This window comes from Podarcis erhardii, assembly GCF_964252035.2.
Source record: "Podarcis erhardii genome assembly, chromosome: 2".
Lineage (NCBI taxonomy): Eukaryota > Metazoa > Chordata > Lepidosauria > Squamata > Lacertidae > Podarcis > Podarcis erhardii.
The window spans coordinates 52,976,365-53,003,005 of NC_138498.1; the positions used below are offsets into that span (position 1 = coordinate 52,976,365).

The following is a 26,641-nucleotide window of genomic DNA, read 5'->3' on the forward strand; positions in this document are numbered from 1 at the left end:
TTCAAGCTGCCTTTTCAGGTAAAAGTAACAAACAAATCACATGACCCTTGCTCACCTTGCAAGATAAATGCTGCTGGGAAATATTATTTGCCTTTTTTTAAGACCACTGGAAAAAATGGTGTACCTGGTTCATGTCCTGAGGGAGGATTTTGGGAGACAAAGTGGTATTACTGGAAACTCAGCCAGATGGGTGGGGTATAAATATAATAATAATAATAATAATAATAATAATAATAATAATAATAATAATAATTTCTATTTCTTGCATTTTTAAATTATTGGTGACCACATATAATCACCAATGCCATATCTATCTTAATTTCCTTCATTAGACAAGATAGTTCCTTTAGATGAATGGTAGATATTGAAGTCTGGTCTTTTCTCCACTGCATGTAATGGGATGGTATTATTAGCATATGACCCACACTTAGAAAGAGGCCTATGTGCTTGTCTCAGAATATAGCTGTGACATCTGAGAGAAACACTCAGTTTTACAATCTGTGTTCCTGACCTAGAGTAAACTTGACATGTTGAAGCAGAAAATATCAGAAAAGGCAAAAGTTCAAACCTGCTTTTTTATTTATATATATTAAAAAACCCTTTAAAAACCACAACATGAGCATGACGGAAATTTGTATTATTTATTAATGTCCTCAGGTACTTCTTGCATGTCCTTCACTTTTTCTGTGTGTCGGGAATGTCTCCAGAACCGCCACCACTGAGAGATGCTGAAACAAAAGCAGTAACATGTTCTTGATGTTAATAAAGAAATCCAGGAGACATAATCCTTGATCAGATGAACATGAGCCCAGTTAATATAGTCAGCATGGAAGGCTTCTCATTGCTGCTTCTTTGTAGAATATCAGTTCTCAATAGTCTCAGGTGTTCCTGGGGCAGCTCATTGGCAGGACTCACACTTTGCATGCCAAAAGTCTCAGGTTCAGTCCCTGGCATCTCCAGCTAAGAAGAATCAGGTAACAGATGATGGGAAAGAATATCTGCTTGAGACCCCAGAGGACTGTTGCCCGTCAGAGTAGTTGTTGCTGCACTAGATGTACTAATGGCTTAACTTGGTATATGGCAGCTTCATGTATTCATAGAAGTGCAATGTCATTATATATGTATATGTATAAGATAGGATAAATGCTGTGAGGAGTACGCTGGAACCAGTCAGAACAAGCATATAAAAGCAATATAAAAGCAATAAATATAATACATATCATCATAGTCATGCATAAGAGGAGCAGACTAAACCAATCCTCAAATCAATCAATGCTCATAAAACCAACAAATGCTGTGGATGACTCCACAAAATCCGAGCACTTAAAAGCTCAGGGAAATAAATAAGTTTTGAGCTGATACTGAAACGATAACACCATAGGCACCAACCAAACTTCGGCGGGAGGGGGCCTTCCACATTTGAGATAGCCCCTTCTTGCGCCACCATATAATGTAGCAGCCCTGGATGTGTGACACTAATTATGGCATCTCTTTCACATCTTAATGACAGAGCAGGGCGATGCTGAGAGAGTCACTCCTTCAGGAGCTAGCACTTAATATGTCAAAAGTACCACTGTGAATTGGGCTCAGAAGCATATCGGGAGCTAATGAACTCCCACAGAAGTGGAGCAATAGGATTCCTGCTGGCTGGCCCACATACCCATTTTGCACTAACGGCAGCTTCCAGACTGTCTTCAAGGTGCTCCGCCCCAAGTCACCAAACGCTCTTCATGTCTGCGTGGGGATTTGAACCTGGATCTGCCCAGTCCGAGCCTGACACTCTAACCACAACACCTTGCTGACTCTCATGAGAAAAGAAGAAATGTGCCCTGTATTCTCAGAAAGGCTGTGTAAAACCACAAGTCTTTCCTTACGTTTTTCGCCAGATAAATCTCTGCCGTGTTACAGAAGCAATGCTATTAAACCCAAGTTTGTAAAACTTATTTAACAACTGGCCTTCAGTTTGGTTTGTCATTAGCAATGGCTGTGACAGCTGAACAGGGAATACAGGCTAAGCATAGGTTGAAATCATTTATGATGTGGGACCATTGGCATTTGGTTTGCATATCACTGTGGGAATACGAGGGCAGCAAGTGGGCAATTCAACAGCTGGAGCTGGGGGGCTGCTTCATCAAATGGATCTAGCAGAGGAAACTGTAGCATTCTGGCACATAGTTTGCATCTGGCATGATTTCTTTCTAATGTATTAACTTACACAAAACCCTCTCCTCTCTAACACTATTAAACACTTTGCACACCCATTCAATCTCTCCTACACAGACAGGCAGAGCAGGCTTTGCAAAGCTACTAAGAGGAATCTACAACGTCACATCAGTAGACAGATGCAGACAACTGGAATGCTTACAGGTGCAAAAAGTGCTCAGGATATAGCAAGCTTTTTCAACGACTAAGGTCTGCAGGGGATCTGCATGCCTTTCTTTTTTTAAAATTAGCTTTCACAGTCTGCTGCAATTATTGTTTGGTCTGATGTAGCTCTAAAATGAGACACTGTAAATGTCTATTTACTCGAATATTGGATACTTAGAACTGCTACCCAGTTCTGTTCCATTGGATACTTACTTACTTACTTACAAACAAACAAACAAACAAACAAACAAACAAGAGTTTGTTTTTAACTTTTAAAAATAAATGTGCTTGAGGAGATCTTTACTATGGATAATGTATCTGTACTGTAGTTTGCATCTTTCTTTAAAAAGCCGAGTCAATTATATTCCACGTAAATGATATCTTTGGGTCTGTTCCTTAAAGAAAGCCAGCAAAAGTTACAACAAAATCTACCAAGCACAACCAACGGTAGATATTTTGATCCTTCATGTGATGACCCCAGAGGGGTGTGATTGTCACCTGATACTTATAAACCTTCCGCTGTGATTGTTGTAATCCGTGTAATAAACTGCTATTGATTCCCGAAAAAAGGGGAGATGGACCCCCTCTTCAAACAAACAACCCCTCAATAATGAAAAATGCAACTTTTAGGAAGCCAAAACATGGGAGAGGGAGTTAATTCCATGCAATGATGATCACATGCACTTATTCCACAATGCATTGCCATATTTCTTTCCTGCATGCTCAATATCTTTCCCCCCCCTTTCTAATCTTGGTTTTGACATTTGTTTGCTTTTAAAAAATTAAAATTCCTCTAGGAATATAAGAAAATGTTTGCTTTGAATTCCAACTTCATCTTCATTGCTTACTTTGGCCAACTTTATCTACTGAGTTAGAGGGCATTGATTTTTTGAGCCATCCAACTTGGCATTCTTAAATCCAGGGCTTCTCCAGTAAATCCCATTCAGGAACTGCTGGAGAAGACGATACAGTTCAGACTCTTAATTGTAGCCTCTGAGGGGCCAGCACAGCAGCACAAAGGCAGCTCTAATGGAGGCAGGGCTCTAATCACATTAGTGGCCCACCAATTTAAACCCACATGCTGCAAAAGCAAAAGTCTCATTTGGAAGAGGTCTCTTTTATATGTAAGAAATACAGCAGCCAAGCCAAGAACTTGGAAAACATTGCATGTCAACATGATTAATATGGAGGGCTTGAAATGTTGTCTCCTATCCATACGTTGTTTTAAGGGATGGAGAGTCCGAGGCATCATAGGAAGGAGAAAACCTGTAGCCCATAACGGAGAGAAGGAAGGTGACCAATTTAAGGTTTCTAGGAACAATGCTGGCACGAGAGTAGCTCTGGTTTCTCATTAGCAGGAATGCCCTGGGAGACTATAAACATTTATGTAGCATTGTTTCCCCATTAAAAGGCATGCAAACTCATCCTTGGAGTTATATGGCCATGATGTAGCACGCCAATGAGCACTTCAGGCACCCTTTTCCTCTGCTCTTTCCTCATAGGTTAGAGACTGATGGTAATTTCTGAAAGGGCTGGTATTGGTGTTATTTCCTGTGTAGCACACACAGACACACATGTTTCTCTTATTGCCCTTATTATTTCCAACAAACAGGCTTCCCTGGCTTTTGAAAACAACACAAACCCTGCAAAAGCTCCAAACAGAAGTCATAGTGGGATGCATGCCATTCTCAGTGTTGTGGTGGCATGTACAATGTTAAGGTTAGCTTCGTCTCTGTGCGTTTGGCATCCTTTCTTTAACTCATGTCCAGATGCTGCATTATGAACAAAAAGCAGCTTCTTTGTGTGTACACACTATGGGAAGCAGGATGTTGGGCTAGACAGGCCTTTGGCATGACCTTAGCATTCACTCAGGAGTCAAACAGAAGGCTGAAACTCTAGCATTTCAATGGATAAAACCAGGCTGCCCTTTACAGTGTGAGACAATCACGATCTCCAATTGGTTTGGAAGTCTAAATCCACCCCTCCACAACTCCAAATGAAAATTTGTGTGAAAGTGCTGAGCTCTTTAGACTAAACAAATAGTTCTCTCATCCTGTCATATCAGTGTTGTGTTGGCTACCCGGGATAGGATGACATGCTGATTTAATGACTGGTTGAAAACAAATCTAGGAAGAGTAAATAAAATTTTAAAAATCTTCTATTGGCAAATGTTCATTCTAATAAAATCTGACCACTCAAATGTTCACGGCAAATGAATCTTGATGGAGCTTGATCATAGCCAGAACTAATCCATTCAAAGATCACAGGAGCAGTCACATGAGCCCTCCCTCCCTGACTCTTTATTCAGACTTTTGAGCACAACGTGTTGTTGTTTTTGCAAGAGTGAAGGAACTTGAATAATTTCAAAACAGAAAACCCAAGTTTTTTTTTAAAAAAGGAAAATTTTGCTTTGTTTTGAAATTGTATATAAATACCGTAATTTCTTGTAAGGATGCATAATAAATTGTTTCTCTCTTATACAACTTTAGTTTCTAGCCCTTCACACCAACAATATTTGTGATGCCACGGGCAGCAAGTCTTTCAACTCCATTTTTCAATCTCACTCCCGCTATTACCAACCCTGTATCTCTCACCTGCCAGGCTGCTACTTCACATTTCTGTACTGGAGGTATTATAAAAAATTCTGCTCATCTGGCAACTTCAGATAACACCACTTTACCATTCCCATTTTGGGCTAAAATACACACCACGCGTATCTTTTCTCTTATGTGAGGCAGAAAGCAGCTGAAGGAGGGAGATTTTGAATGCGAACCAGCAGAAGAGAAAGAGTTAAAAGGGTCACATGACCATACACCCTCATTGTTTTGTGCTAAAATTTGCAGCCCCAGCAGCTGTTTTGGGATTAACAAGGAAGGTTTGCAGAGAAAATGTCAGGTACAATTTTCATCCAGTCGTCTGCAGTGTATAAAGGAAGATGACACATTTGCCCTTTGTTACTGTTAGTGCCAAGATGAAGGATGGGTGAATCCTAGCCTAAACTGACAAATTGACAGAGAAATAATACGGCCACACATTCAGTCACCCAGAGGTGTGCAGTGTGTAAGGTATATTTACAAAAACAAACCCACACTCAACTTTCTGAGAGGTGAGTGGAATTAGCAGCGGAACAAGCAAACAAGCACTTTGCCACATTTCCAACCTGAATCAGGATTCATTCTGCCTACAGCTGCGTAGAGGATTTTAAAACCAGCCCTATTTTTTTTTTTAAAAAAGGTCTTGCACTTTCGAAGTCTGCTGAAAGCCAAACTAATACGATTCACCGGATTGGAGTTAAAATGTTGTCCCGACATGGATGCGTCAAGAAGGGTACAAACTGAATGTTTCTCATGGCAGGTAATATCTCTCAACTCTATAAAATGAGGCTCTCCTGTTTCACAGTGCTACAGATTCACAGAACTTGCTCTGTAGCGATGATTTGCTTTGAAAATGGCAAGTTGCAGTTGTTTTAGTCATGGAAGTAGCTGCTATGGTCAGGGCTGGATTTAGGTTTGATGAGGCCCTAAGCTACTGAAGGTAATGGGGCCTGTTATATGTCCAGCTTATTGGAGATTCATTCCCCGTGTCTGCAGTCACGGGATTGTTGTCTATCACATGACGGTGTATGTTTTGACTCCACAGAGTGGGAAGTGATGGAGACAGAATGTTTGTGTTGCTGTGTTCCATGAAGTGGGACTATTGTCCTTTCTCTTGGCTGTCTGATGCTAGAGAGAGAGGGAGCCATGTTGCAGTGCTCCGTGTGTGTTTATATGTAAATAAAGTAGATTAGCCAAAATGCTGAGTTGCTGAGGTCTGTTACGCAAGCTGCGAAGCCTCCATGGATCCTTAAGTGTGCCGATGTCTGTTGGCATCAGTCGCTATGATGTTTGGGCAGTTGAAAGCTTTTGAAGCTCCCGAAAGATCAACCTGGAGAGAGAGAACATGCCAGTCGGGCATGTGTCCTGCACAAGAGTAGGACGGATCCTGACACAGCTGTCCTTTGTCAACAACAAATTGTCACTGTTTTTACCTATATACAGGTACCACTGTATATAGAAAGGAGCAAACCAGTGATATTTTAGGGAGCAGGCTACCAGGCAGGGCCCATTATTTACATCATAGGAGCCTACACAACATAAAACACTGTTGCTGTATGTAGGTTTTATTTTATTTGTTTTTTATCTTATATTTTGTAAATGTACATCCAGTTTTTCCCCCTTTAATTTTTTTGGGGGCCTCCAAGAGAGTGGGGCCCTAAGCTATAAGCTTGTTTAGCTTATACGTAAATCTGACACTGGCTATATTCGTCCATGATTTCACACTTCTTATGTTAAGAACATTCAGGGTCTAGTCTAGTATTCTCCCCATACACTAGCCAGCCAGATGTCTATGCAAAGCCCAAAGCAGGACATGAGTCCTTGCCTGCGGTTTGTTCCCCTGTCTCTGGAAATGGAGGCAATGTGTGGCTTCCATGTATAATAGTCATTGATTGCCTTATGCTCCATGAATTTAACTAATTCCCTTTTAAAGCCACCCAAACTGACCAAAATAGAAAATAAAGAAATAAAATGAAAACAATAATAATCCTGTATTCCAACTTTGCACCAACTTAGACTGTTTTGGAGAGTCACCTCTTCTCATTTCATTATTGGGACTGAAAAGTCACTCTATGCCCATTTCTGAGGAGTGATGGGCAACCTTAAACACATTCCTGTTAGTGAAAGTCTTTCATCCTACAAATTAACAGGAACGGAAATTAAAGGCAATGAAGTTGAGAAACAAAGAACTGGGGAAATCCATTGTAAGTTCCAAAGTTAACAGCTTCTTCCTTACCTGAAATCATTGGCACATAACCTCAGTTCACAACAAAGAAAAATTTAGTTTTTCCTATGTTCATGATTGCAGCTATTTAAAATAAATTGTCTTTAATTAAAAGCAAGTCTTCATGATTTGTAGTACTGTATACTTGGGCCAGGGCTCTCTGATTTCATTTCTGAAGAAGAACGTAACTCTAGTCTCTTGCCAGTTTATACCATTCGCCATGTCCAGCCATAGATAATTTCTCATGGGCCCAAAACTTTCAACAATACTGCATTATGTTTCATGACTCATAAAATGGGCTGTTGCCCGTGGAAAGCCATGCATCTTAGGGCAGGCTATACTGCTCCCTCCAGCATGTTTAACGGGTCGTTCAACCTTCAAGATATAGCATGGTTTATTATTCTCATGACTCGCATACTCTCTGCTGATGGTAAGAGCTTCTTGCATCAGAGGAGGAAATAAAATTAAAGGCTCTGATGCATTTCAGTGGGAAATTAAATGCTCAGTAAAATCTGCCACAAGCAAACATCAAACAAAGGATGGAGCTGGGATGCAAATCTAAAACCTTTTCAAGATAAGCAAATCTCATAAAACTCTGATGCAATATGGTAGTGAAGGGGAAATTATCAATCCTGTTTTGTGACTGCCTTTAATTCCGTTTTGTGTTTGAAGTTTACTCTCCCTGATATTGTTTTTGTTTGTTACTACATTATACATTTTTGTGTTTTTATGTTGCAAACTGCCCTGTGATCCTTGAATGAAGGGTGGTATGGAAATTTAATAAATAAAAATGATGATAATGAATGTGCAAATTGACATTCCTTCTGGCAGGGGTATAGTTAATTGCAATCCTATAATTCAAATTTCATAATTCACATAGGCAAGCAATATCTGTCACTGTCTGCATCTGTATTTGACCCATGAGCTGCAGGTTCCCAGCCCATCCTACAAGGGTTTATGCACAGTTTAAAATATACGAGTTAAAATTACCACTGCGTTCAACACTCACTGTCACCTAAATGCTTTGTCATGTAAAGGTGAATATCCAGTGGAATATATGGCTGTGCAACCTGATGCATGTTTACTCAGAAGTATGTCCCATTGCCTTCCATTTTAAAGGCAGTTGGTTAAGATAACAATATGTTACTGTAACACTGGGGGGGGGGGTGGTATTTTTTTTTTTTTTTTAGTGAATGTCCAGGGCTATGCTTTCACAAAATTTGCAAGGGAAGCATTCTGGAGCTGCCACAAAGAACCTGTGTGCATTGAGAGGGAAGCACAGATTTGCATAAATCTACTCATGGGCAACTTCAAGGCCCATTTTCACTTCTTACAGTTCTTCATCTTTAAACCAGACTTCAGCTGGGTAGCACCTTCAAATAGAGGATTGTCATCAACTGTACAGTTGGACATATGGCCAAAGTAGCATTGAAACTACATCACAGATGATACGAAGAAGGCAATATTTCTTAAAGACTGCTGTGGGTGGAAGCAAAAGCATGCTAACTCTTATTTGTTTTCAATAGAGGGCAAAGAAAATTCATGTATTTTCTTACTTTTGTGGATCTTTATTCCACAATCCAGGGACATCAGGCAGTGTACATGTTTTACTTCAGTACTGAAGGAAGCACAATAATAGAGATGGAAAACTGATTTAACAGTCACTAGCTGTTTGTAGAAAAGAAAAGAAAAGAAAAGAAAAGAAAAGAAAAGAAAAGACCGGAATTCAGTCCTGGAAAGTTCACAAAAATAAACTATGGACAGACCTGTTATGATACAGAAGAATTAATTTGCTTACCTGTGGTTAATGATTACATGAAACATGAAGACATCAGCCAACTGAAGAAACAAATAGTCCCACTCCCAAACAATAGCATACTTTTCGTAGGATTAATGGGCAGAAGCCAGTTTATCGCATGTTCACATAGCCTGGAGGTTTTAACTCCTCAAGGCTGCAAAGTGATACACTTGTACAACATTTGCCCCCCATTGGTTTTTACATGATAACGAAAGCTAAACTAAAGTAAAAACAGAGTTGATAACATCAATGGAAGAAATAGGAGTTCAAGTTGTCTCAGCTGCATGTGCAAAGAAACTTTTTCTGAGCAGCTGGAAATAGACCACAGTAAATTAGGAAGCAATCCTGAATGCCCCTGCTGACACCTCCACCCAATCCAAACCCCAGACTCGCTAGTGGAAAGAAGGTATGGATTGGTTTGTTAGTTTATAGCAGTGATTCTCAATCTTTCTGGAGTCACAGAGCCCTTTGAGAATCTGATGTAAGCAAGGGACCCCAGAAAACTGCACATAAACACGCACACACAGTTTTAATGCATTGGAAAATTTAGGTTTTTTGCACCTTGTTCACAGACCCCCTGAAGCCCATTCATGGCTTAGAGAATTAATTCCAGTGGAAGGAGCAAAAATCCTTGTTGTGTGAACATATCACACATCTACTCATTAGCAGTGCATATTATAAGAGAAAGCTTCATCCTGACCCAACACCCCCCCCACCCCGTCATATGCTCTGATGTGCACTACTGTGGTATGTATTCAAGTTAAAGCAACCATTTTAACTAGCCCACAAAATGTACCAGCTAGCTCAGGTCTCTCACGGTATGATGATATAATTATGTAATGGACCATCCATTTCCCCCCTAAAATGAGTGTATTTGTATCTCAAAAAGAAAAGGGTCTTCTTTCAAAGTGAATCTACCTACCATCTGTCGCTTCTTGAACAGTTCTGTAAAATAGTGTCAGGGCAACTTTCTGATTTTTGTAAGGTGGTGGTATTGGAGAAAGAGGACTGTGTCTGTGCTGCCAAGACAAAGCAGTAGGCCTAATTTCTGGTTGTTTCTCCTGCTCCTTCTACATTTATCATTTGCCTGCCAAATAGATTTAAATGAAACCCAGTGATATCTTTGGTGTGAAGCCTGTCCTTAAAACCAGCCGAGCTGTTTTTGTGTACTTAAGTGTGATGTGGTAGGAAGTTACTGGAAGGAATTTTTACTTGCCCCTAGAGAGTTAGTGGCTAGTTGCATGGCTCCTTTAAAAATTGGGCTGGTTTGGATGTTACTTTACCCCAAGGTGGCTTGGCTGCCTACAGCAGTCCGATGGTTTTCCTAGGGGCAGAATGCCTATGGGAACAATGCAAGGCTAGCACATGCTGTCCTTTCCAAGGGGAAAAGATGGCTGCCCATGTTGGAGTGATGGGCTGGAAGGAACAAGGAGTGAAGGGCTGTGGCCGGCTACAGAGAGGAAGTGAGAGAGAACAAGCTGGAAGGTTATTAAAGATGGAGGCTTCCTGTATTAAATCACAACATGTTTGTTGTTAGATTACAACGGTTTCTAGCTTTGTTCCATTCAAGGAACCACATGTGTTTTATGTCCATTTTCTAAGCTACCTTGGGGGTTCTTGTTGCTGAAAGGTAGGCGAAGAAACATGATCTTTGAGACATGATCTTTCTTGAAAGCCATAGCCTATGGAGTGGGGTGTCTCTGTAGCTCTGTAGTTGCCCAGGCTTTCAGGAGAAAAAGAAATCTGATTCAAATCAAGCAGTGCTGATGCTGTGCTATGCTGTTGTTTTAATCTTGTAGTTTTTAGATGGTTTAATTATTGTTGTAAATGGTGGTATTTTTACTATGTTATACATTGCATTGGGCTCCCTTGGGAAGAAGAGAAGCATATAAACTAACTAAATAACAAAACATGCATCATCATCATCTACCAGGTATTGTAGTAGTTTTAGCACATTAGCTGCTATTTATTTTTTATTTTTGAACATAAGTTATGATTTCACAATACTAGGGTTATGCTCCTATAGTTCACTTTTTGTTTACTCTTTGTCCCCTAAGTGCGTTCTTCTTCAAGTATTCAGATTCCGCACTTAATCATGTCTGATGTTTTACAAGGAAGCTGTCTCATCATTCTCTCTCCCTCTGAATCTGAAAAGGGACACCAAGGGCAAAGGTCTTCAAATATGTCTGGTTCCCATGGGCAGTCTTGGGATCCACAACTTGTCCAGGTTCAGGGAACAGACTATTCTTGACGTTTTCAAAGGCCATGCTCATGTGTATCTGGTAGCCTGTCATTTTGGATTTTGGGTGCATCTGCTTGCAGAAATCCACAAACCCATTTTTAATACATTCAAGATATTCTAGGTTGACCTATTCTAGTAAGCACCGGTAGAAGCAGAGCAAATTGCCTTATACACTCTTTTTGTCAGAAAACTGGATGGTTAAGCAAGGGAAGGATATGTTTTCATATTCTGGTCACTGCTTTGAATGTGAACAGAGGATAGTACAATTGCTGACATTTAGATTGGATCCTTGAGGTATTTTAAGGGCACACACATACCTAGGGGGTAGTCTATGAATAGCTAGAAAGGGCTCTCTCAGAGTATCTCACCACCCATCAATTTCTCCCTGTGTTATGGAATTTCCTTTTTCCCTTTGGCCTCATGGCGAAGGCTAGTCCTCTGTGGGTGCTCATTTATAGTGCTTCTAGCATTTGTATGTATTGTACAGCACTTTCACACCAATGTACTGGGAAGTGTTTTAAATAACTTTAAAGCTCTTAAATAAGGAGTAAAAGCCCAATCCATAAACCAGTTAAAATCTGGCCACAATCCATTTGAAATCAGTGGTCTCCATTGGTTCCATCAAAATATTATGTGCTAATATGTACGTTTATGTACTTGTCCTGATGCTAGTGTTTTAACAACACAGTTCTAAGCCTGTTTAGTCAAATATAAGTCCCATGTATGACAATGGGGTTTACTCCCAGGTAAGTGTGCATAGGATTGTAGCCTGCTGTTGTGCAAATAGTGGGTAGGTGAGCCAAATTGATCAGATCTGTCTGATGGCTTCCACTCAGTTTGCAGGAATGGAAATAACAAAAGCCATGCTTATTTTCCCACGAAGGCATGTGTACAATGTGAATATATGTAAACACTCCATTTCATATTAAAAGTGATTGTGTGTGCACAGGCACAATATGCTACCATCTATCTAACATCTATCTATATCTATCTATCTATCATCTATCTATATCTATCTATCTATTTATCTATCTATCATCTATCTATCTATCTATCTATCTATCTATCTATCTATCTATCTATCTATCTATCTATCTATCATCTATATCTATCATCTATCTATCTCTCATCTATCTATCTCTCATCTATCTATCTATCATCTATCTATCATCTATCTATCATCTATCTATCATCTATCTATCTATCTATCTATCTCTATCATCTATCTAAATGTGTTGGCTAATTTTTAAAGAAAACACTGTAGTATGAGAACTAACAACATGGAGGTGTGTGAATGTATTTGCACAAATGTCTTCCCTGTGGTTGTATTGCATAAGTTGAATTTGAAAGGTCTATGGAGAGCCACAATTACGGCTACACTACTCTCAGCTTATTGGGAGAAGGGTAGGATACATGTTTGAGTTTTTTTTAACATGAAAGGAATGATACCTTTTCAACACAATGTAGAGAAAGAAGCAATGTGGGACCTGGAATTTGGGCAGCTGGTGTATTTGCTGAACTCCGCTTGTGTGGAGGATGGGTATGAGGATTTCTAATGGCTCGACAAGATGCAAGGTGCTCTGATGAAAGGTCAATATTTTCTTCTTCAGTATACCTGAAGTAGTGTCTCTATGCCCATTGTTCTGCTGAGGGCCTTCTGGCGGTTCCCTCACTGCGAGAAGCCAAGTTACAGGGAACCAGGCAGAGGGCCTTCTCCATAGTGGTGCCCTCCCTGTGGAATGCCGTCCCACCAGATGTCAAAGTGAAAAACAACTAACAGACTTTTAGAAGACATCTGAAGGCAGCCCTGTTTAGGGAAGCTTTAAATGTTTAATAGACTATTGTATTTTAATATTCTGTTGGAAGCCGCCCAGAGTGGCTGGGGAAACCCAGCCAGATGGGTGGGCTAATAAATTATTATTATTATTATTATTATTATTATTATTATTATTATTATTCCTGCTACATGTCACAAGAATGCAATTGGAGTCTGCTGGATCAGACCACTGGCCCATCCAATCTAGCATCCTGTTTGTACAGTGGCCAACCAGATGCCTTTGGAAAAGCCAAAAGCAGGACCTGAGGACCAGTGGCGTAGCGTGGGGGGTGCAGGGGGGGCCGGCCGCACCGGGCGCAACATCTGGGGGTTAGGGTTAGGGGGCGCAAATCCATGGGTTAGGGGACGCAAATTACTTGTCTTGCCCCGGGTGCTGACAACCCACGCTACGCCACTGCTGAGGACAACTGAGCTCTCTCCACTTGTGATTCCCAACGACTGGCATTCAGAGACATGTCTCATGTGTTTCCTTCATGCTGAATCCATGTTCCCAAGAGCCCCAGATGACATGCTAGTAATCAGCTCTGCTAGTAATCAGCTTCCCACACTTTAAAAATAATAATAACCCTGAATTCTCCATCAGCAGGAAGTGAGGAATATCCTCCAATTCAAAAAGTGTCTAAGTCTCCCAATTCAAAGGGTACGAATCTTGAAGTCAGACAGCAGTCAAGTGGATTAAACTTATGCATGTGCTTTATATGAAGAACCAATATTGTAGCAGCTATATATAGAGCACCCAGTAGGATATTCTGTACTGGAGAGTGGACTAGGGGCAGAGACATGTCTGCAGGACTCTTTGTTCCTCTATAGCTTCATCCATCCAAATATAGATTACATTTTTCTAACCTATCCTTAATGCCCCCATTGACTTCCTGTAACTTTTCCCTGTTGTTTGTTATTAAATCGTTTAAACGACGGCTGTGTAGACTGTAGACGTTTTGGATTTCTGCAACTATTGCTGTTACTACTAACCAGTTATTTAGCTCCAGTGGAGTGCCAGGGGTGTTTGAGATGCAACAGTGACACGGTGCCTGCCCAGAAGGCTTCGAAAGAACTGTTGCCAGGTGCAGGAAGCAAGCCATATGAAACACACCACTTCCCAATCTAGTGCCGAATACAATTTCCTGCCTTAAAATACTGTACTCCAAGTCATCATGCTCATACTTAGCCACCAAAGGAGATGCATGCTGTAATGTATGCTGCATTACAATGCTTGTATAGGCTTTATGTTGCCCAGAGGCGAGGCCATTGCTCAGTGGTAGCTTGGTCCTGGGTATAAACCCTATCATCTGCAGGTAGGTCTGGAACCTTGGAGCCAAAGACGACTGAGTTTGATGAGCTATCCAACCACATCAACACCATAAATTTAATGCATTTTTAAAGCACATTGCTTCCCCCAAAGAATTCTGGGAACTGTAGTTTACCCTTCACAGGAAATAAACTACAGTTCCTGGGGTTTTTTTTGGGGGGTGAGGAATTAATGTGCTTTAAATGTATGATAGAAAGCAGCTTTCTATGATACCATAATTACTTTTACATATATAATGTGTGACACTCTTTGGGGCCTGGAAGAGGAGGAAGGTGCACTAGAATGTTTTTAATGCTTCTGCTAAAAAAGAAAATTTGGGTTGGGTTTGGGGGAAGAGAAATGAAGTTATTTCCTTGATGTGCTTTAATGGTTAGCACCCTAAGGGTAAACCAGTATTGCAACGTTAATATGTGTTAATTTTAGCACAGTGAGTAGATAGGATAATATTTCTTTTTTGAGTTGTGATTGGCTCATATCCTTCGCTTTGGGGTTTAACAGGGAACAAATTTTAATTTGGTATTTATAGCAATGCACCCTCTTCCCTTACTTCAAAGAGAAAGTAATAGAGGTGTAAAATCTGGTCCCATTAATGTAGTAGCTGGAGGAGTGAGGGGGGGGGGGAGAATTAGACCTGGAAGTTGACTTAGCGATACTGTCGTTTCATTGAGGGCTGCACTTTAATAACTTTTCAATGGTTCCATTTAGGAAACTGCAAGCCAAGTCACAAACTTACGAGGGTGGGTGTGGACAAGGATGTTAGCAGAACAAAGTCAGCTGAACAGACTTGTGCAATTGTATCTAAGAATAGATCTACCTGCGTCATGTAAAAAAAAAAAGTGGTGTGTATTTCTAGAACTCCTGTCTTGGTACAGAAATCAAAGTAAGGAAGTTTTGTCACCACCAAACACATGAAACCAAAAGAGTCAGGCAGATTCCAAGAAGCAGAGTCCCAACTGCTGGGAACTGAAGTCAGCGTCTTAGGTGGCATGGCAAGTACTGCCAGCCAGACCTACCCTACTGAAAACAGAGCCACTCCCTGCCACATTGCAAGGCAAATTATCAAGAGACGGTGCAGATCTGTAATCAGGGTATTTTGGGAAATGTTTTGAAGCAGAGATGGTGATATAAATGCTTGCACAAATTCTGAACGGCAAGCTCCAAATACACGATAAAGGGCCAGAAAGTTAAATATAGCGGAATGCGGTAACTTGGCACAACACTAGCTTGCAAAAATATACACCAGAGACGTGCTTGATGCTCCTTTATGCGCATGGCATTACTTACAGGGATAGATGCATAGCACTTACTTTAAAGATCAGATGTGTGTGCAGTGCATCTGATTCCTGTCAATTTGTGCTAGGTTGGCTGACAGGGATGACAGTATCATTAGGTAGCTCATTTTATATAGCTAGCTTCCTGAAATCAGCACGACATTCTCCAAGGGAAAATAAGACCCATGTTTTCAAAAGGAGGATCTTGTGTTTTTGGCTGGGTGCTCTATTGTTCAACTAGGAATGGAGGACACATGTACATACCCATTGTAGTTTTTCCATCAAAAGAGGTTGGCTAAGAATAAAGTACAAGATTGGAAGACCTCTGCTGTGGCTAGTAAAACTACATTTGCCCCAGCACAGGAAGGGAATGAAGATGGGTGGGAAGACTGTTGGAGGAACAGAGTACTTGCTTAGTGCTTTTGAACATCTAAATTTAAAAGCACCATCTCTAGGAAATTACCTGACAACCAAACCTTCACACAAATCTGGGTCTTTAAAATTCTGTCATAAATAAAGTGCCTAAACTGCTCCTGAGGCCCTGATGGTCCAAATGGTTAGCCTTAATAGGAAACCTTGCCCTAAGAAGAAATATTTTTTTAAGAGAGCCTTGGTCATCTAGTTCTTCTGACCTCAACAGGAACAGATGACGTGCTTTTCAAAATGTCTATCCGATGGACGTTTCGTCTCCCTCACAGGACCCATTTTGCTGCTTGTTAAGCCAGCATCCTTGTCAAAGACCTCGCTAACTCCAGCAATTATCGACAGAGTCTGAAATTCAGCCATGGGAGGGCGGTATTTAGCCACAGGAGTCCCTTTTCTTACCATGGGGTCTGAGGAGTGTATTGACTCCTTCACGTTTTTGCCTCTATTCACTAAAGGCGCTTTCTAAAGTGAGCCAGGCAATGGACTTCATTATCTGAAGATCACTGATACTTGACTGTTGCGCCTCCCGTTGTCCCAGTGTCACAACAGCAGTTCTCCTCAGCATAATTTACTTTGATTTCCTAGGACACAATTCAGTCTTTGGCATCTCAGAAGCAATGGGTCCATTCTGTGAAGTCAGGATCTGTTCCTGAAAGTTCCCAAATCAGAAACGTTTATTTATCTGGTCATATGTCTTGGCTTAGGAGCCAATGTGTGAGGGCCAATCTCAGTGTGGTGATCACAGATAACAACCTCTTTTTTTCAAGGCCCACTCACATATAAAGTTTGAATAGTAAAAGGAGCATGTGGGAGAGGGGCTGTAAATATCCCCCCTTCTCTTGAACCTCATTTGATTGTGGTAAGTACTTATTTGGGCCCAAAACAAATTAAGGTTCTTGGAGCAAATGGTTCTTGTTAAAGGCTGCCTCACATTTTATATGTGAGTGGAGCTGGAATAATATGATGAACCATTCACTTCTGGTTTGAGCCTGAGACAGGATATTTGTGTGTTTATGTGTGGAAGAACGGGCTGATAAAGTAATTTTTAAAACCTAGCCCTTTCAGTTTATTTTCAGTTGGAAAGCACTCTTTGGGCTTCAAACCCTTCCTGTTAGCTCATTTCTTCCATTTCTTCTCTTCTTAATATTATTATTTTTGCTCTGCCTGTCTTTCTGATTAGTTTGAATATCTTGGCCTAACCACTTTTATGATTTGTTTTGATCTTTGTACTTCCCATTGAAAGGATGTGGTATGCCTCAAAATAGCAGATCAGTAAAAGACAATAATAGATGTTTGGTAGGACCAACGGTGGAGGTGTTTTTGGAAGGAGGAGGTAAGCTAATAATATTGAGGAAATGACAACAGGAAAAGCCAAGCCAGCTTGTCTTGTGTTCCTAAGGTGAAACTGTTTCACAGGGAAGTGTGACCCTTCCCATGTGGCTTTTCATAGACGTCAAAGCTGCTGAGAACATTTCAGTACCAAGGCATTTTAATGATCATCCCTTAGGGCCAGCAGCCCCATAATTCTCTTCTAGCAAGTGCACTGGAACATAATGTTCTTCTCAGTATACATGTGAGCAGAAGGGGGACAACCTTTGCCCTGTGGGAAAACATTGCTTTTTTTGGGATGCAACAATCCAGCTGGTCATGGGGAACAGTTTGAAAGACGCATGCCATATCCTATTTGCGTAACTGCAGTCCTTGCACCCCTTATTTGCTGTAGTAAACTCCAGGGCGCTGGTATGAACTGTGTGTGTGTGTGTGTGTGTGTGTGTGTGTGTGTGTGTCATCATCATCATGATGTGTACACACACACACACACACACACACACACACACACGCCTGCAACTCTAAATGCAGTTAGGAAGGACCTAGTAGATGCCAGTGAAAATATTGTGCAACTTTCTTTAGGTTAAGCCAGAGCAACCCTGACTGCAACCTTATTTCTAATGGTGATCACTGGAACTCTCACAAAGACAACATTAGCAGAGAAGCCATAAACAAACTCAGTAAGAGCTTGGCTAATCCATCACAAAAGAAACTTCTTACTAAAAATTGATTGATATCTTGGTATTCTACTAACCTTTTAGAAACATAGCCAGTAGGTGTCAACTCCCTTAGCATGGCCAAGTGTTCTTTTATCAAACCCTTTTCAAAAAACACATTTGCAGAGGCAGAAAACAATCAAATAAACACTGCTTCAGCTCTCAGGGACGGAAATACAGTGTATGGCACAGTTTTTGCTCCCTAAAATGCCTGTCTTTGAAAGCATCTTGGTTGTTCCCTTATGGAACATGGATGCACCATGTATACTGGAGTAATGAGGGCAAGGCTCAGCAGCAATCTGGCTCTGAGAGGCAGGCCCAGGGAAGGAGGCTGCTGAGGTTTTGGCAATAAAAGAAGCAACTTGTCAGCTGATGGGAAGTGGGGTGGTAAAAATAATGGCACAATAGCAGTCAGGGAATGAAGAGAGGCATTAAAAAAAACACAACTTCACACACCTCCAAACCAGGTGATATAATAGTGCCAGGTCACACTGGAAAGTATGTACTGCTATTGCAATGAAAGCTCAAAAAAATACTATACACCAGCATTATTATTTTTTATGGAAACGAAGAATAATAGGGGAGCAGTTCAGGGAAAACATTGCCTGGGTTCCTTGAGTAAGTAAATGGCATCAAAAATGGCTAGTGGTGAGATTCCCTAGCAGAGTTGGCTTCCATTCCTGTTCTCCTTGTCTAGAAACCATATGCTGTGGGAGAAGATGCTCCTTGTACCCCTTGACCTAAGAGAATTCACCATTTTTGCATGATAGAACATAATTTGAGAATCACGGCAACATTTAATTTGTGATATGGCTGAAACTGTATTCATGTAAGTTATATGTGCCATATAGCATGGATGTGTGTGTATATAGTTATGTCATCTTGCATTGCATTCTGGGCTATCATTTTAGGAGTCAAAGGAGCCACGAGGAAGTGCATCCTGGTTTAATTGTATATTATTATAAGTGTGAGGCTGGTAAACCAAGAAATAAGCAGCAGTTTGCCTGACAGCCAAGAAAACACTCTGTGTGCCCTGTGCGGCAGAAACACAGCCCCTTATGATGGATACAGAACAATAGAGGTTCAGTTCACCTAAACAGCTTTGAGTTTTCCCTTGTCCATCATGATGTAACCAAGCCATAGAAGCCTTTGCTTCAAGTAGATGGAGAGGAACCTTTGTAAAACATGCTGCCAAATGGATATATCAAGGCAGGCCTTATCATGACAGGCTGTCAGGGACTAGCAGGGCTCTGATGGGTGTGTGGTGGAGGCAGGGGGCCAGGGGATTGACCTAGGAGAGGGGGCCAGCAATTTATGGGGTTTGGCACCACCAATATTGTTGTTGCTGTTGTTGTCATATGTTACTGGAAGTTATCACCAAAAGAGGACTTCACTTCTTAAAAGTGACATATACCATATTTTTCCGTGTATGAGATGCCCCCATGTATAAGAAGCCCCCTACTTTTGGAGACCCCAAATTTAGAAAATGGGCTTATGCACAACTGTGTATAAGACGCCCCTAGTTTTTTTAACCTTATTTTAAAGTAACCCCCCCCCCAATCTTATACATGGAAAAGTACGGTAAATGTTTCAAGAAATAAACAAGAAGTCAGCCCAGCAATTTGTTTCATCAACAAAGAGTGACTTCCATGACTTGTTCACAAACAAGATGGCCTAAAGGAGTAAGGAAAGACAGGAACTAGGTGAGATCTGTTTCAGTGGCGACTGCATCAGCAAGGATAAGCAGGGGCGACCACTGAGACAAAACGGGAATTGGCACCCCCTGTCCGACAAGTGCCACACCTCACCACTTCCGCTGCCCCCACATGCTGGCCTTCACTGAACTCAGTGGGAATTGGGGTGCTCCTCAAGGTGTTGTTGCTCAGCTTTTTAACCCAGGGGAGGGAAAGACGAGTGACAGCACCACACGTTGGAATGCCTCCTCTCACCACTGCTGCTGGTAGCAGTGGGACAGGAAGAACACTGCCTCTAGCGCTTCTGCCACTTGAGGTGGGCACCTCACTCAGAAGCAGTGGCACTAAGGCACTTCTGAATCACCAGAAGTGGAACCAGCTACCGAGATCATCACAAATAACACTCCTAAATGACTCATTTGACCTCAATCAGTTAAAAAAACAACAACCCAGCAACCCTAGATCATTACTAATCTATTTCATTATTGTCTTCACTTGCTCAGGCTGATTCACACATGCCTGGTCACCACTGGGTGGCTCATCATTCTGTGGCTTATCATGTGATGACTTGCAGTTGATGGTGTGAGCTTCCTCCGTGGAAAAACACTGTGTTTGAGGCGATGCAAGGAAATATGAAGCCCCGTTCTCAAAGTTTTATCTAGGATGGCTGAGTTGTAAATGCAAGTCGTCCTCCATTGTTTTGGTTTGATCACACGTGTGTGAACTCATGCAAAGTGCTCATGGTTTGCCTTATTTTTCTGCACATGGCTGCTAACGTTGAATGCCAGTTTGTCTGTAGTGCTAAAGAAAGCTGGTCTGGATGGGAGTTGGCTGCTGGATTGACATGCATCTCCACAGATGCCCATCTACGTTTACTGAGATTGGAATAAAATGCATTTTACAAAGAAGATATTTGTTCCTCTTGTCTATTGAGAAAATGTACTTAGCAGCACCAATACATATTTTTCATCTGATTTTACGTACTTTGGGATATGTTCTGCACAACACTTTTCCTTAAATTGCTGGAGTCCGATAATAAACGTTGGACTGATTTGTGTCTGTTTTACTTTTGACTTTCAGCTCATTGCACGAGAAACTGTATGCCAGTTCTTTCCTAGAATACTTTTTGACACCCGTTGCTCTTGCTTTCTGGGAAGACAGACTCTGTTTTGCCTCCTTGAATCATCTCCCTTATATCAAACATGTACATTCCTTACATGGTAAGGAACTTCTCTCCTATATTGTCCAGAGCGGGCTGCATGGAATTGCATTCTTGTCCTAGATGCGGCGTGTGTTTATGCCAACGCCACTCAACAGGCAGAAGATTTGCAGCCCCTTCACATGCTGGGTGGAAGAGTGTTGTCTGCAGCATCTTCATCACTTACTGGGAAATTAATCTCAAATGTCTTTTTGGGACTCTCAAAATGTAATCATTTCCAGGGAGAGAAAACACAAGATATTATAAAAAAGCTCTTAATGTATGACTCAGGGACAAAAATTACAACACACCATGCAGTGAAGCTCCCATAACTAAGATTTTCCATTTTATAACTTGCCGAAAGCTAAGAGGTGAGCTATTAGCCTGAGCTATGGCAAGAGGACTAATTATGGTGGGAAGCTCTAGCAATGCAGCTGAATCACTAGATCTGATACTGGAATGACATCATGAACCAAGCTGCATGGGGTTGCTAGGGGAGGCCTAGAGCCCCCAAACCTGGGTCTTTGGAACTGAAATCTTCTGCCCCCTTCCATCCCATTCCTTCCACTTACATTTTTAAAAACTTTGCTCAGAGGATAGCTGGACACACTGCCAAATGCAATGCTGATGAGTTCCTGTCCACTATCTTAATTTATAAGGAAGCATCTATACATATAAATTAGCATATAGAAATTTGTGTAATAATGGGCAGAGCATAGCTGTCAACTTACAGATTTGAAAATAAGGGACCAGCAGCCTTGAAAACAAGGGACCAGCAGCCAAAATAAGGGACCTGCAACCTCACCTGTTCCAGGCACTCCAGTCTTCCTGTCCTCCTGCAGTCTGGTCAAACTCATGCTGGTAGCTTCGAGAACACTGTCCAACCAACTTTGTAACTAGAGGTTCAACTGAATAGAATCTGAATCACATGCACCACAAGGCCTATGCAGCCTCAACTTAAGATGGCTCCCTGGCCTGGCTTTGCACTGCAAAGTTTGCAGCAGCACGTGCAACAAAATGGCGTCCAGCATTCAAAAACCCCCCCAGCTTGCATTAACTAGCCACACACAAGGCATTCAAGCTCCACCCCCCAGTCGTTCTTAGACTTCTTATTGGGTGAGCAACACAGCCAAGCAACACAGTTGGAGCCTCCCACCTCCCTGGCCGGCAGGGAGAGAGGGAGAGGAGCTGCTTCCTTTGAAATTTAAGGGACATCATTTAAGGGACATCCATCAATAAGGGACAGCAGCGGGACATGGCGCTGGAATAAGGGACTGTCCCTTCAAATAAGGGACACTTGACAGCTATGGGGCAGAGTGGCCATTTTTTTACACAGGCTTTTTTTTTAACAGAGGACGGTTCTCTGAAAATGTCCTTCTGTCTGAAAATGTCCTCTTTTTGAGGCCTATCCCAACTGAGCTTTAAAGGCAAAGAACCAGAAGAAAAGAAAGCAGGGGTCTCCTCAGTTCATTGATGAGGTGCCACAACAGTTGGCAGCAACTTATCAACAGATCAGACTGAACAGGCACATGAGACATTTATATCATAGTAATTATAGTAATTATTTCTAAATATGTGTCTGTACATATAAATGATCATATGCAAATTTCCACCCTTTTTTTGAGTGATGCAAATCTTTTTTGAGGGCAACGAACAACTAATCATAACTCACTATAATCTTGGTCCCAGTTAGCAGTCCCATGTTCATATTCTGCACCAGTTGGAATTTGCAGGCCATTGTCAAAAGCATCCCCAACATAAAAGACTTTGCAATAATCCAGGTGGGAGGTCATCTAGGCCCTTTCTGCAGTTAGGCACTGGTTCAGCACCCTGAGCACTACTCTTGAGAGAAGGAGAAATGGAGTTTCCTTTATGTTAAACAGCATGGAACGTATAATGGAACCTTAATGGTTCCCAGAGTGGAAATTCTACAGGACCAAGCCGAATTTCTCCAGCATCGGCTTCTGAGACCAACCATCCAAGTATAAGTGGAACTGCTGCAATGCAGTACCACCAAACCCCGAATTGGACAGCCACTGCAGAAGGATACCATGGTTGATGGTACTGAAATCTGTTGAGATCAATGAGAACTAACAGAGGTCACCTACAGGGTGACCAAGATGGTTTTAAGGTGCTGAAGCCAGGTCTGAACCCCAGTTGAAATGGCTCCAGAAAAATCATCAATTAATCATAATTAACATGCTGGTGGTTTGGTTTTTATTTTTTTAAAGCCCACTGTTGTCAAACTCAGGAATGCTGAACATGTTGACCACACATAAGCTTCAGTGCTAACTCACAGCTGAAATGCCTGTTCTCTCTGTACAGCTACTTATTCTGGGCTCCCCTTGGCATTCCTCAGAAATGCTCTCAGAGTTCCCAACTTTATTCTCTGCTTCATATGTCAAAGTCAGGTCCAGGTCGCTCCCCAGTCATTTGGCATCACTGTATCATTCTTTCCCTTTTAGCAAAAATAAATATCAACCTCTGTCATCCAAGGTGCAGCTGAACGGAGTTTTACTGGGAAGTTTATAGCCAAGGTTAACTTGTTTAAAAGGCCTAAATCCCAGAGAGAAAGTCATGTCTGCCTTTGTGAGCCTCACAAGCAAAGAGTTCTCATGAGGATGCTCTGAACCAAATTTCCAGAGAAGCCAGATTGCTGCTGGTGGAGGTACTGCTGAATAAGCTAAGGGAATGAGTGAAAGCGATTGAGAGTGGCATATGATACTGATCGGCTGGTGCTAAAAGCCAGGTCATTCTCATACTATTCACTAGGAAGCAATAAAGGGAAAGAAATGAAATGCCACAAAAAGGATTGGGCAAAACTGAGGCATTTCTTTCATGGGAAAAGAGGGTCTCACTGCTAAGGGTGGGAGAGAAATTCTTTTCAGTTCTTATTTAAAAGCAAATCTATCTAATTTGCACGTACCAAAAATATGCAAACCAAACACAACCATCCTTTTTTTTTTTTTGTAAACAATTTTTATCACATTCCCCCCCCCCAATAGGTACCAAACAAGGAGCACAAGGACAAAGCCAAAAAGGGGAAACATAAAAGAGGTGGAGAACCAAATTTTGTCTTAGGCATGTATGCTATATGAACACAGGAATAGATGAGTAGAATAGTTCTCTTATGTAAGGAAGACAGCAAGGTTAACATCAGAAAAAATAAAAACTATCAAAATTATGTATGATATTCATGCAAATTGCCAAATATGCCAAGCTTGTGATTATTGTTGTCTGGAAATGTATTATTTACTGTGTATGGAATAAAATAATGCCAAACCATATTAAAAGGGTCTGGAGATTCTAGTCCTCCTCAAAATTTTAAATGCTCTTCAGTGCTTGGCATCACTCCTTCTTGTGTCCCCCCTGCTCCTGGCCAGCTAATAGAAGCTGGGCAAATTGTGCGGAACAAGCCATTTGTGCAGCTTTGCTTAATTTGTACGATACCTCCAGGTTGCAGAGTGTCACTGTTCTTGGCACAGAATCCAAATTTCCTTGGCACAGCACACACATACAGCACCGGTTGTGTCCTTAGAGGCGTCATATCCGGCACCATCCGTGAGGTTACAAGTGCTAATTGTAACATTAGCATCTTTGAGTAGTTTGTATACTCGCTAGAAGCCAATTATGTGTCCTTCCACACTGGCAGCAGCTAAGCAGACCTAAGATCTGCTGGTTGTTGAAAACAAACTGTGCCGCTTCTGCTACGCATGATAAAAAGCAACCAACAGACAGAGCCTTGCCTACTCAGAAGTAAGTCCCAGTGAGCCCAGCGGGATTTACTCTAAAGGAGGTGTGTATAGGATTGAAGCCGAGGGGTTTAAAGTTGGCAGATTCAAAGCTAATCCAAGAGGGAGAACAAGATGTGGCTCACTGTTCCATAGCTGACATTTCTGGAATGGTGACAATATGATTGCAGGACTTAGCAAATGAAAGTATTCTCGAGGTCTGTACGTACACATGGGCTTTCTGCTTGTGTGTTCGCTTGTGTCTGTATACTTGGTCTGCAGATTCTTACTCAGCTTTCTTTAAATGAACATTTCGAGTCCTCATGATTGTGTGTTAGAAAATGGGAGATGCACAAAACAAAGAAGAACTATGGCTCTAATGTGATGTCTGATACAATCATTTCCAGGTCCATCTTAGAATCCTGGCAGGTGAGTTTCAGCAATACCAAGCTCTCTTCCCTTCTGTTACTGGAAATAACACCCCAGAAACTTTCTAGAGGTCAAGACAGGGAATGGGCACTCCTGGTGCTCCCTTCTGGCAAGGAGGTGTGGTCTTGTTGTGACTGCTTGGAGGGGTGGGATACGCTCCTTCTGGCTTAGTGATCTTCTAGTCATCACACTAGCAACACCATGACTTCTCTAGGCTCTATAGTTTTGGGAAATTTCCTTTTCCATTCAATTTCTTTTATGACAGGTTTTCTTCCTGCCAGTGTGGTATAGTGGTTAAGAGTGATAGACTCGTAATCTGGTGAACCGGGTTCGCGTCTCTGCTCCTCCACATGCAGCTACTGGGTGACCTTGGGCTAGTTGCACTTCTCTGAAGTCTCTCAGCCCCACTCACCTCACAGAGTGTTTGTTGTGGGGGAGGAAGGGAAAGGAGAATGTTAGCCGCTTTGAGACTCCCTAGGGTAGTGATAAAGCGGGATATCGAATCCAAACTACTACTACTACTCTTCTTCTTCTTCTTCTTCTTCTTCTTCTTCTTCTTCTTCTTGTCTCCTTACCTTGGCACATCTTGCAGTATCTAATGCCACAGTTTGTTTGTTTGTTTGTTTGTTTATTTCTTACATTTATATATGACTTTCCCTTCAAGGAACTCAGGGTGGCATACATGGTCAGCCAGATGGCTGAGTGATGATTCGTAACAATAACATCACACTGGCTCTCAATACTGAAGTGTAGGTGGGTTCCCACAAGGCAAGACACAGTGATAACCGCAAGAACCTTGATTGAACTAACGGAACTGGACAACGGGGCAAAGCAACTGCTTATATACATTTCTGAAGGCCTGGACCACTCCCACTTCCAACGTGATTGGCTGTCTAAACTTCCAAGCTGCGAATCATGACTCAGAGTTTAAGGGCCAATGGCAGAGGTCAAAATCTTGAAATGTTCTGTGATTGGATATCATGTATCGAATCAGAACATGACTTTAGTCCAGACTCAAGCTCAGGCAAACACAGAGCACTGAATGCATTACAAATACCATGTGTGTATGTGTGTTTGTGCATGCTAAAATTCAATAACTGTTTATGCTCAAGACTTCCCTTTCATGCTTCTAAAGAGGCTCACTGGAGATGGCTTTCCTCCTGTCTTTGCGCATTAACAAAGGCACAGAGCCTGGGACAGCCTCTTGGTGTGTCCTTTTATAGATACGGTTCTGCCTAAGGCATAGCATGCCATCAGCACGAGCCATGCTGAAGCAAGTTTGCAGCAATACAGTGAATCAGAAGTGATACATGTTTATTAGCAGGAATACTTATGACACTGCTGAGAAACTCTCCTGCTTCAACTAAGTACCCAATTATTTTAGATTTATTGCCAAAGCAGCCATTGTATTAAAAGCCCTTATTTATGTAGGTTTTGTACCCTCTGCCTCATGGGTACAGCAGTTCTAAATCTGCT

The 26,641-nt window shown here is 41.6% G+C and overlaps 1 long non-coding RNA gene across 1 annotated transcript in view; it reads left to right on the plus strand.

Moving 5' to 3' along the window:
- LOC309336471 overlaps nt 1-20,665 on the plus strand; it is a 54,936-nt gene extending 34,271 nt beyond the window's left edge. Inside the window, exon 3 of the long non-coding RNA XR_014154041.1 lies at nt 20,596-20,665. This is a non-coding gene — a long non-coding RNA (uncharacterized lncRNA). The remainder of the gene's footprint in view (nt 1-20,595) is intronic.
- Nucleotides 20,666-26,641: the final 5,976 nt, after the last annotated feature.